A 13,485-nucleotide genomic window follows, 5' to 3' on the forward strand; every position below is an offset into this window, starting at 1 on the left:
AAAAAATTAAAAAAGAAAATATAAATTCAGTGACAATTTGAGGGAAATTACCGTTTTAAAAAGAGGAGATTCAACAAAAGTAAACAAAGCCTCTGTGACTGTGGGACAACACAGACAACTGGAATTCCAAAAAGAGAGAAGAGAAAGTAAACGATGAAAAGGTCTTTAAAGTCCCAAATTTGGTGAAATCTATCAACTTACAGATCTAATGAATGCAGGAAAATAACCGGCACAATGACTGCAAATAGTTCTACATGTAGGCAGAACAGAGTCAAAATACTGAAAACTAGACAGAAACAGTCTGGATGCGGTGGCTGCCGCCTGTAATCCCAGCACTTCGGGAAGCCAAGGAGGGCAAATCATTTGAGGTCAGGAGTTCGAGACCAGCCTGGCCAACATGGTGAAACTCTGTCTCTACTAAAAATACAAAAATTAGCCAGGCGTGTTGGCGGGCACCTGTCATTCCAGCTACTCTGGAGGCTGAAGCAGGAGAATGGCTTGAACCTGGGAGGTGGAGGTTGTGGTGAGCCGAGATTGTGCCACTGCACTCCAGCCTGGGTGACAAAGCGAGACTCTGTCTCGAAAATAAATAATAATACAAACAAAATAAAATAAAGAAAAGTAGAAAATCTTAAAAACAGTCAAAGAAAACAAGGTAATATTATACACAAGAGAATAACAAAAGAAATTATGGCTCACTGTTTTCAGAGAAAATGGAGACCACAATAAAATGGAATGGCAACTTCAAGAGTTGAAAGAAAACTGTTAACCCAGAATTCCATGTCTAGCCAAAATATTCTTTAATTCTGTATCTAGCAGAAAGAGATATTCTCAAATAACAGCTGACAGAATTTGTGTTCTAATAATTAATTCTTAAAAAGAAAACTGACAGTTTAAAGAAAAAATAGTCTATCGCTGGGTTGAAAGTATACATAATAAAATGCAAGATATAGAATGTAAATGGAATTAAGGTGTTATGGTAGGTGGATAGGAAGATGTTGATCAAAGGGCTTGAAGTTTTAGTTAGACAGGAGGAATCAGTTTCCAAGATCTGTCATCCAGCTTGGTGACCATAGTTAATAATATATTTCAAAATTGCTGAAAGAGTAGATTTTAAATGTTCCCACTACATAAACACTGGTATGTGAGGGGATGGATATGTTCGTTAACTTGATGTACTCATTCCACAATGTATAAATAAATCAAAACATCACATAGTACACCATGAATATATGTAATTATTATTTGGCAGTTAAAATAATTTGTTAAAAGAAAGTATTATAAGGGTCTTAAGGCTTAAAAAATGTATAGTATGAAATCTAAGAATAGCATAATAAGATTCAAATATATACTGTAACTCCAAGAATAACCACTCAACAATAAACAAAATTGACAGATGAAACACCATTGTAAATGAAAGGTGAAATATAAACATTATTTAAAATTAATATTTGAAAACTTCAAATATGTAAAAAATTTTTTAAATATTTAAAGAAAATATATAATTAACTCAAAGGCAGAGAACAAAACTCCTAGGTAATATATAAAAGAGATAGCAAGACAGTTTACTTAAACTCAACAATTTAAATAATTACATAAAACATACATACACTGATCTGACAGCCTACTTCTAAAAACAACACATAATGATATACTATCAACAAGAAATAAACATTAAATATAAAGCAGATGGACTAAAAGTAATAGAATGGAAAAAATACATCTTCGTGCAAAGAATAAACATCAAAAAGCTTGTTTGGCTGTATTATCACAAAACGTGCATGTTAAGCACCAATTATTCATGGAGAAAAAAATGTATTTTAGATTCTTCTCCAAAGAGTTTACCATTGTTCCTCCAATGATGCATGAATCAAATAATTCCTAAAAAAGAAGTGAGAGAAGGCACTTGAGTAGCTTCCTGGCCTATGATAATAAAAGAGTTAATTCATAAAGAAACATCAATATTCTTAATCTGCTTACATCTAATTACAGGTCTTCAAATCGACAGAATGAAAGGAGAAAGAGACATATCCACAATTGTAAACTGGAGAGTTGAACACTCCGCTCTCAAAAAATGACGGAACAAGTAGATAGAAAATCAATAAAGAAGATTAAAACAACATGGCAACCAACTTGATCATTAGGATGCTACACCTGACAACTGCAGAACGACAATATTTTCAAGTGTACATGAAATGTTTACCAAGTTAGACCATATTATGACATATATAATGGCCCTAGGAAATTTCAAAAGATCAAAATCTTAACAGATTTCTCTAACAAGAAAAACTATTATAATGAAAAACTTTATATCAAAAAACACTATTTAGAAAATAAGCAATAAACATTGTAAATAATTCACAGGTCAAAGAAAAAAAAGAAAATATTTCAAAAGTGATGGCTAAAACACAACATAATCAAACCTTGTGGAGTCCAGGTTAAGCAATACATAGAAAGAAAGTTATCTTTAAATGATTTCATTATAAACAAGCAAGACTTAAAGTGAGTAATCTAAGTTTTCTTATTATAACCTAGTGATAAAAAACAGCAAATTAAACCTAAATTAAATATAGGAAAGGAAATAATGAAAATAAAATCAGAAATCAATGAAATAAGAAACATAATTAAAAGAAGATTTTTTAAAACAATTAACAAAATTGATAAATCGGTTACAAGAATGATCAAAAAAACAAGAAAAAAACGCAAATGATAAATTTCAGGAATAAAAGGAGATGTCATTATATATTCTAAACACCTTAAGAATACAGGCCCAGCACGGTTGCTCACACCTGTAATCCTAGCACTTTGGGAGGCCGAGGTGGGTGGATTGCCTGAGTTCAGGAGCTTGAGACCAGCCTGAGCAACACGGTGAAACCCTGTCTCTACTAAAATAAGAACATAAAAATAAAAAATTAGCTAGGTGTGGCGGTGTGCACCTGTAGTCCCAGCTACTCGGGAGGCTGAGGCAGGAGAATTGCTTGAACCTGGAGTGGAGGTTGCAATGAGCCGATATTGTGCCACTGCACTCCAGCCTGGGTGACGGAGTGAGACTCTATCTCTTAAATAAATAAATAAATATTAAGTCAACTCTATTTTTTAAAATTTGACACCTTTTGAAAAACCCAATTTGCCTCACAAAAGAAGAAATAATATAATTAAGTGCATTTATTAAGCATATAACATATACATATCATCATATATAACATACATATGGCATATATACAGATGTATGACATATACTTTGACATATTTGTTGATAAATATGTCTATCAATAAATAGACATACTTATTGATAAACTAAATTCATAATCAAAATGTCCAGATCCATATTATTTCATTGGTAAATTAGATCAAACGTTTAAGAAGGAGATCACAGAAATTTTACATACACACTTTCAGTAAACACAAAAGGAAGAACACTTCCTAAATCCTTTAAGCCAGCATAAATTCACAAAACCTGACACAGTTATTACCCTAACAGCTACAACAAGAAATGATGACCAATGTCATTCATATACACGGATGCAAAAGTTATTAACAAATAATAGCAAATTAAATCCAATGTTATATGAAAAGAATAACACAATATGATTAATTTGGAGTTACCTCAGGAATGTAAGAAATGTCAGGTTGGTTTAACATTCTAAAATTAATCAATGTTATTTTTTACATAGCAGAATAAATGGCAAAAATATAATTATTTTTTAAAATGGAAAAAATCATTTTATAAAATTCAATACTTTTTTATGATTAAAACTATCAGCAAAATAGAGGGAAAGTGACTTTTGTAACCTGATAAAGGGCATCTAAGCAAAACTCGCAGCTAACATTAAACTTAATGATGAAAGACCAGATGATTTCCCTATAAGGTCAGGAACAAAGAAACATGTGTGTTCTCATCAGATTCAACATTGCACTAGAAGTCCTACCTTGTGCAATATGGCAGAAAAATAAATAAAGGGCGTACCCATTGAAAAGAAGTGAAACTACTTATTAACAGACAAGATGACTGTGCATGTAAACATTCCAAAGAGTCAACAACAACTAAAATAAGTCTACTTTGAAAAGTCACAGGATATCAGTATAAAAACCTAAACTGCATTTCTACCTGCCATCTGCAAACAATGTGTGGTGGCTTTGACCTGTGTCAAATAAGCAAAACTGATTAAGCGATGGACACCAAACAATTTTGTATGATATGTTAAAGATGGAAATAAAAGGGTACCACTTTTAGACCCAGAAACAGCTGAAGCTATTGTAACTCATATACATTGCTATTGAACTGCCGGCCTACCTCATAGGAGAGAGCAGCAGCTGGGCCAACAGCTCCTCCAGCTTCTGCCTAGTGCCTTCATTCAGCTTCTGCGAATCCTGGGCCTGGTCAGTGACTACCTACATGGTAAAGGATGTCTGCCTATCCTACAAGTCACGTGCATCATAAAGGTTACAGGTTATCTTAATCAACCCAGTCTGTCATAACAAAATATCATACTAGGTGGCTTAAACGATAGAAATTTATTTCTCACAATTCTGTAGGCTAGAAGTTCAAGATAAGGGTGCCAGCATGGTCAGTTTCTAGTGAGGACTCTCTTCCCAGCTTGCAGACAGCTGCCTTCTTGCTATTTCTTCACATGGCAGAGAAAAATCTCTCTCTCACTCTTCCTCTTATTAAATGACCACCAATCCTAGGATCCCTCTCTTATGACCTCATTTAAACTTAATCACCACCTAAAAGCCCTATCTCTAAATACAATTGTTGGGGGTTAGGGCTTCAGCACGTGAATTTCTAGTGGATACAGGGAGGCACAATTCAGTTCATAGCAGAAGTAGCGAGAGACAGACACAGTTCTATCGTGTCGTTACAGGTTCTGGTTTGTCCTTAGTTTCTCCCACTCCGTGCCCATCTTCCTTTCCCAACAACTACCACATGCTCTCTGTACCAGAAACTGAGGCAACAATCCTAGAGGCTGCTTAATGACCTCTCACAATTGCATAAAGCCTAATAACTATCATTAATCTCTCATTCTACATTACTTTCTATATGGTAGTTCTGCTTCTTTGATTAGACCCTAGCTATTACATGATGAAACTTGAAATTTAAAAATACATCATTTATAATTTCATCAAAACCACGAAACAGAAATAAATTTAATGAAAGAAGAAAAGAACTCTATACCAAAAAATACACAACATTGGTAAGGGATATTAGAAGTCCTAGATAAATGGAGAGGTCATGGATTAGAAGACTGAATATAGTTAAGATGTCAGTTCCCCATAGATTGATAGAGATTTCATGCAATTCCAATCAAAATCTTTATAAGTTGTTTTATTGACATTAACAGCTGACTCTAAAGTTTATTTAGAAAAGTAAAAGACCTAGAAGAAACAAAACAATCTTGGAAAAAATAGACAAGGTTGTATGATTTACACTTATTGAATTTAAAATTTCATATAAAGTTTCAACAATATAACAGTATGGTATTGATACAAGGATCGTCCAAATCATCAATGAAATAGGAGAGTTTAGGAAAAAAAAAAAAAACACATATATGATTAACCAGTATTTCACAAAGGTGCCAAGGTATTGGAACAACTATATATCCATGTCAAAAAAATATTAAGCTGACTCCTACCTCACATTTTACCCAAAAATTTATTTAAGAAATATCATACGCCAGGCACGGTGGCTCACACCTGTAATCCCAACACTTTGGGAGGCCAAGGCAGGCAGATCACCTGAAGTCGGGAGTTCAAGACCAGCCTGGCCAACATGGTGAAACTCCGTCTCTACTAAAAATACAAAAAATTAGCTGGGTGTGGTGGGCGCCTGTAATCTCAGCTATTTGGGAGGCTGAGGCAGGAGAAACAACTTGAACCTGGGAGGCAGAGGTTGCGGTGAGCTGAGATCATGCCATTGTACTCCAGCCTGGGCAACAGAAGTGAAATTCTGTCAGAAAGAAAGAAAGAGAGAAAGAGAGAAAGAAAGAGAGAGAGAGAGGAAAGAAGAAAGAAATATCATAGGCCTAAATGCAAATATAAGAAGTCTGAAATTTCTGAAAATAAAAATAGGAGAATGTTTCCATTATGCTGAACTAAACAAAATTTTTTAGACAGAACACAAAAACACAAACTATATAAAAAGATGCAGTTATGCATTGCTTAGTGATGGGATACATTTTGAGAAATGCATCATTAGGCCATTTTGTCATTGTGTGAACATCATAGAGTGTACTTACATAAACCTAGATGATATATACATTTTTATCTGCATATATTCTTTCATATGGGAAAGCAAATGTTCCATACCATTAGTAAATACCAGTGATTTCCCTCCCTTGATATGCAATGCCAATATCAAGTGCCATATATCAGGTTTCTTTTTTTAAAAAAATAGAGACGAGGTCTTGCTCCGTTGACCAGGTTGGTCTTGAACTCCTGGCCTCAAGTAATCCTCCTGCCTCAGTCTCCCCAAATGCCGAGATTATAGGTATGAACCACCACACCCAGCCTCAGGTTATCCTATGGGACCACTGTCATACATGCAGTCTGTCGTTGACTGAAACATGGTTGTGCAGTGCATGACTATATACTGAAAATCACCAAAACTAAAAATTTTGTGCACCCAAAGACACAGTTAAAAAAATTGAAAGGCAACTCACAGTTTGGGAAAAAGTATTTGTAAAACACATAATTGACAAAGGGCTTCTACGTAGAATAGTGTACAAAGACTCTTAATATTCAATAAGAGAAACAACCCTATGATAATGAGCAAAATCTTTGAATAGATACTCTAGATAATAATATATTAACAGTCAGTATGCACGTATCATTAGTCGTGAAGGAAATGTAGATTAAGAGCACAAGGAGATACCAAGCACGCTAGGAAAGTTAAAGTTTGGCAACACCAAATGCTGATGATGCTATGAATAAACTAATACACTTGAATGGTTCTGGTACCATTTTTTACATTGTATGATTGCACTGAAAACAGTTTGGTAGTGTCTTAGAAAGGTGAATACACAGTTATCATTCCTAGATATTTGACTAAGGCAAATTGAAAATCTAAGTTTATACAAAGACATTACATAAAAATAGTGATAGTCATTGTATTTATTATAGCCCTAAACCAGAAACAATAGAAATGTCCCTCAAGAAGCAATTTAAGGTGCATTTATACAATAGAATACTTTTTATCAGCAGAGAAACAAACCACCAACACATGCAACAACATATTTATAGCTATACCCACCTCCTCCCTCCCTTCCTTAATCCCTGGCAACCACTAATATGCTCTCCATTTTCAAAAGTTTGTCATTTGAAAAATATTATTAGCATTTGAAAAAACTCTATAAATAGAATCATAGAGTGTGTAATCTTTTGGATGGACTTTTTTCACTTTGTAGAATTCTGTATTGAATATAACATGAGTAAATGCAAAAGAACCATTTGTGGTGGATCTTCTGACTTTAAAAGGCCTGTGTCTAACATTTTTTGCTTCATCCAAGTTCTGTTTTCTTTATAAGGACTATTTTTTTCAAGTCTGTATTTGAGTCAGAAATAATGTTGTTTTCTAGTAGCATGATATAGCCTAAAAATGTAAAGTTGAAATTATTGATTTGTCTTTTGATGCAAATTGCCTTTTTTCAAACATTAATAAAGATTCTTTTGAAAATGACAGATTAAAAAACGTTTAGATGTCTGAGAAGAATGGTACATGTACTAGGAAGCTCCAAGCCCTGTTTCTTCATAGAAATATCAAAAACAACCAGAAACTAACTGGACAACTTTTATAGGAGCTCTGGAAAACAGTCAAGGGTCTAAAGAAATCAAGTGAACACGCAGTTAATAAAAAGCCACCTTCAAAATGGTAGTAAATGTCATGGTGTTTCTATTTACCTTTGCCTTACTCCCTAAGTTGCAAGATATTCTTGGCCTATAGGAGGAAGCATCCCACCTCGCAGCCCTCTCTCTCAACTGAAGGGAACAGAGCAGACCCTACTGACAGTATTCCAACCCATCTGGGTACTACCTAGGGGATGTTTCTCTGCCTTTTCTAACTCAGATCTCAGGCAGGGAAAAAGCAGAAAGCACAGCTCATAAAAGCAGTGCACAGACTCCAACCTGGGAATCTGGGGCAAGACAGTTGGAGCAAGAGATTTATAGTGGAGACATAAAATAGACCACCTCAGGCCCTAGGGAGAAGCTGGAGTGAGACCATTTGGGAAATTCAGACATTCGAAAGTAGCCATGGATAATTGGGAACTGAGAGTCACATGAAGGCCCAGGCAAGATGCATGCCCAGAAAGGGCCTGAGAAGACTGTTTGTTTTCATCTTAGACTGATCCCCAGGCTCAGGGCAAGGATTGCAGCAGCACAGAGCCGATTGGCAGAGACTGGAAGAGGTGGCTGTTTTCTCAAATGTCCAATTTTTAACAAAAATAACAAGGTAAAGAAACGAGAAAACATAACCGACTCAAATAAATACAATTAATTGGCAGAGACACCATCCTTGAAGAAGAATTGGAATTACTAGACAGAAACTATAAAACATCTGCCATAGTATGTTCAAAAGCAAAAGGAAAAAATGAACCAAGGACTAAAGAAAATCAGGAAAACAATATATAAACAAAATGAGAATACCAACAAACAGACAGAAATTATGCAAAGGAACCAAGCAGAAATTCTGGAGCTGAAAAACACAATGACTGAATTCAAAAATTCACTGGAAGGCTGAAGTCAATCTCAAAGCATAAGAACAAAATTAGAAAATTTATAGTATCAGGCTTCAAGACTTATTCTAAAGCTACAGCACTCAAGATAGTGTGCAAGTGTATAACACTGAATTAGGAAACAAAATATCCAAAAGCAGACCTACATTTAAGACAGTTACTTTATTTATAACAAAGAATTCACTGCCACTAAGTGAGGGAAAGGATGATCTTAATAAATAGTGCTGGACCAATCAGACCCCCAGATGAAAAAAATTAACATTGACTTCTACCTTGCACTATACATAAACATTAATCTAGGATATAACATAGACCTAACTATAAAAGTCATATAAAAGATAAAGCAATAACACTGCTGGAAGATAACATAAAAGAACAATTTTGTTAACTCAGATTAGGCAAAGATTTCTCAAACAGAAACAAAAAAGCACTAAATATAAAAGCAAATTATAAATGCTAAATACATTAATATATAGCTTCATTCAATTAAAAAATCTTGTTTGCCAAAAGCTAGCATGAAAAGTGAAATAGTCAACTCACAAATTGGCAATGCATATATTAAACCAAGGACTTTCATCCAGACATATCCTTACCTGTTCCTGTATCTGTATTCTCTGCCCCACTCCATACCTCCATGACTCTAGGTTCAATATGTGGCTTGCTTGGGCAGATGGGATGTTAGCAGAAGTGATACCAGCAGAGATACAACTGGGCTCCCTTGGTCATTTCTCTGATAGGTGTATTGTAAAAATTAAGAGATCAACTTCATGCAGAACTCTGGGCAGTTAATCTGTAATCAGTAGATGTCCAATGAAGGAAAACTCTCTTCTTCCTTGTGTTCTTTACCAGCTAAGGCTGACAGGGCCCCTATGGCCCTGGTGAAAATCATTAGCCTTTCCTAGTGGCCAGAGGCAGGTACTGGTGGCTTCCAGTTCTGAAAATACGGAGTAGAGGAAGAGTGTGATATTAGAAACCAAAAACAAACAGGAGATATTTTAGTTTCATTAGTCTTCAGAGGCTCTGGAAAAAGAAATTTTCCTTTGGAATTCACCTTCTCATTTCACAAAATAAACAAATAAGCAAATATGGAGGTGGGAGTTTCTCTTTCTGGGATTGTCTGAGACTGTCAGCAAATAGTGAGAAAGTGCATAGCTACTGCAAGCAGCTAAATTACAAACCCCTTATTGTTCACACTGCAATTAAAGATATTTGTTCTCAGTGAAAGCCATCCCATAAGCTTGCATGAGCCCAGTCAGGAGGCTTTTCCTGGGCTCCTGAAAAACACATTCATAAATCAGGAGAGCCTCTGAATAAAAAGGGCCAATTAAAGTGATTAGCTCTCTATATAATATAGTTATTTGCAGTCATGCCTTTCACTCTCCCTCCCTCCTCTCCTCCAAGGACAATGTTCTAAAAGGTAAACATCCATATTTCAATGTGTGCCCACATGGCCCCAAGAAAAACTCCATTAGGAAAACAGAGGAAAGGTCAATTCTTTAGTAGTTTCAACAGTTTTACTGAAAGTGTCTCACAATTTTCCAATGCCAAGTTTGGTCTGCAGATCCCTTGGGAGGGAGGCAGGGTGGTGAAGTGTGAGGGGAAAGGCTCAGCACCAGAAAGACCTCATCTGAGTCACCTTGCACCCAGAGCTCCCCATCCTTGCCAGGTTCTCAGATTCCTCTGTACCCAATGGCAACAGCATCATAGCACCCGCAGGGTGTGGCACAGATTAAATGGAACATGTGGTGCCCACGGTCACATGCTCTTACCCTCTCCTTCCCAGTAGAGACAACAGCCCCTCCTGCATCTTGCAGAGGGGATGTGGCCTGCATGGTAGGTGGCAGACGCAATCCCTTCTGTCATTCCCCATTGGGACTAAGGGAAGCCTCTCCATGAATGTTTATTTTTCCAAATGACCTTACAAGAAGTTGGCAAAGTGGAGGAAAAACTCCACCCAACCCCACTTTCCCAATATGAGTTCCATGTTTAGTATCATAACTCCTAGAGACAAGTCACTTGCAATTGTGTACTCTTTTACCTTTTAGGTGAGTCATGTGCACAACAGTTCCCAGAAGCCCCCTGGATTTCCAGCCCTATCCTCTAGTCAGCAGTTCTGAGATGTACAGTGGTGTGAAGCAGAGGGAGGCTCCTGCATGGAGGCGTGGCCTGAGAAAAGCCTGAGCTCTCTCTGTCTTCACATAGCAGAAATGGGCAGTTAGCTCTCTGGGGCCTCTTTCATAAGGGCACTAATCCCACTCATGAGGACTCCAACCTCCCACAAGCCCCAACTCCAAATACCACCACATTGGGCATTCAGATTCAACAAGTGAATTTTGGGACAATGCAAACATTCAGTCTATAGCACCCCACCCACTGGGGAATTGTCATTCATGTTTCCCAACCATTTGCCCTCTGTCTCACCTTCATGGACAGACAGTTCTTACCTGGGTCTGCCAGGCCACCCCTGAGTGATTGGACTCTACCCTTTGTGTCTCACTCTTTCCAGTTTCTCACCTTCTGATTCAGAAATGGCCAAAGCAAAAGGGTACAGGTAAACCAGTTATGCAGACTTATTTAAAACTATATTTTAAAATGTAATCTTTATACCTAGATTTTTTTTGGTGTGTTAAATGAACAATAACAGTCTTTACTTTGGTGTGAAAATAATATGTTCTCTCCCATTTTTTAAAATATTTGGCCCTCTCGGTCTTCTTTTAATCTTCACACTTCTAACAGAGACATGCAGGTAAGAAATATTTTATAATTCCAAATTTATTGTAAGAAAAAGAGCTGTGGAAATGTGTGGAAACTAACACTTGCCCAACAATAAGGAAGGTTGGGACTTGGGTGGGAGCATTCTACTCATACAAAGGGACAGATGCTGCTCGCCACCCAGGTGCTGCCCACCAAAATGCAAACCCTGGGTACAACTACTTAAGAGAAGATGGCAGATGCGTACCCAAGATGGCCGAATAGGAACAGCTCCAGCCTCCAGCTCCCAGCGTGAGCGACACAGACGATGGGTGATTTCTGCATTTTCAACTGAGGTACTGGGTTGATCTCACTGGGGTGTGTTGGATAGTTGGTGCTGGTCTGCGGGTGCAGCCCGACCAGCAAGAACTGAAGCAGGACAAGGCATCACCTCACCTGGGAAGTGGAAGGAGGAAGGGAATTCCTTTTCCTAGCCAAAGACAATTGAGACATACAACAACCGGAAAATCAGGTAACTCCCACCCTAATACTGCACTTTACCAAGGGTCTTAGCAAATGGCACACCAGGAGATTATATCCCACACCTGGCCCAGAGAGTACCACACCCTCAGAGCTTCCCTCATTGCTAGCACAGCAGTCTGAGATCTAACTGCAAGGCAGCAGCAAGGCTGGGGGAGGGGCATCCGCCATTGCTGAGGCTTAAGTAGGTAAACAAAGCCGCCAGGAAGCTTGAATTGGGTCGAGCCCACCACAGCTCAAGGAGGCAGGCCTGCCTCTGTAGACTCCTCCTCTAGGGACAGGGCATAGCTAAACAAAAAGCAGCAGAAACCTCGGTAGAGGTAAATGTCCCTGTCTGACAGCTTTGAAGAGAGCAGTGGATCTCCCAGCATGGAGGTTGAGATCTGAGAACGGACAGACTGCCTGCTTAACTGGGTCCCTGACCCCTGAGTAGCCTAACTGGGAGACATCCCCCACTAAGTGCAGACCTGTGACACCTCACACCTCACATGGCAGGGTACACCCCTGAGACGAAGCTTCCAGAGCAAGAATCAGACAGTAACACTCACTGTTCAGCAATATTCTATCTGCTGCAGCCCCCGCTACTGATACCCAGGCAAACAAGGTCTGGAGTGGACCTCAAGCAAACTCCAACAGACCTGCAGCTGAGGGTCCTGACTGTTAGAAGGAAAACTAACAAACAGAAATGACACCCACACCAAAACCCCATCAGTACGTCACCATCATCAAAGACCAAAGACAGATAAAACCACAAAGATGGGGAAAAAGCAGTGCAGAAAAGCTGGAAATTCAAAAACTCAGAGCACATCTCCCCCTCCAAAGGAATGCAGCTCATTGCCAGCAATGGAACAAAGCTGGATGGAGAATGACTTTGACGAGTTGAGAGAAGAAGGCTTCAGTTGATCAAACTTCTCAGAGCTAAAGGAGGAACTACATAACCAGTGCAAAGAAACTAAAAACCTTGAAAGAAGATTTGACGAACAGCTAACTAGAATAACCAATGTAGAGAAGTCCTTAAAAGAACTGATAGAGATGAAAACCATAACACAAGAACTACGTGACAAATGCACAAGCTTCAGTAACCAACTCAATCAACTGGAAGAAAGAGTATCAGCAATTAAAGATCAAATGAATGAAATGAAACGAGAAGAGAAGTGTAGAGAAAAAAGAGTAAAAAGAAATGAACAAAGCCTCCAAGAAATATGGGATTATGTGAAAAGACCAAATCTACGTCTGATTGGTGTGCTGGAAAGTGATGGGGAAAATGGAACCAAGTTGGAAAACACTCTGCAGGATATTATCCAGGAGAACTTCCCCAACCTAGTAGGGCAGGCCAACATTCAAATTCAGGAAATACAGAGAACACCACAAAGACTCCTCGAGAAGAGCAACTCCAAGACACATAATTGTCAGATTCACCAAAGTTGAAATGAAGGAAAAAATGTTAAGGGCAGCCAGAGAGAAAGGTTAGGTTACCCACAAAGGGAAACCCATCAGACTAACAGGAGATCTCTCAGCAGAAACT

This window comes from Rhinopithecus bieti, unplaced genomic scaffold, assembly GCF_001698545.2.
Source record: "Rhinopithecus bieti isolate Rb0 unplaced genomic scaffold, ASM169854v2 scaffold_10223, whole genome shotgun sequence".
NCBI classification, from domain to species: Eukaryota; Metazoa; Chordata; class Mammalia; order Primates; family Cercopithecidae; genus Rhinopithecus; species Rhinopithecus bieti.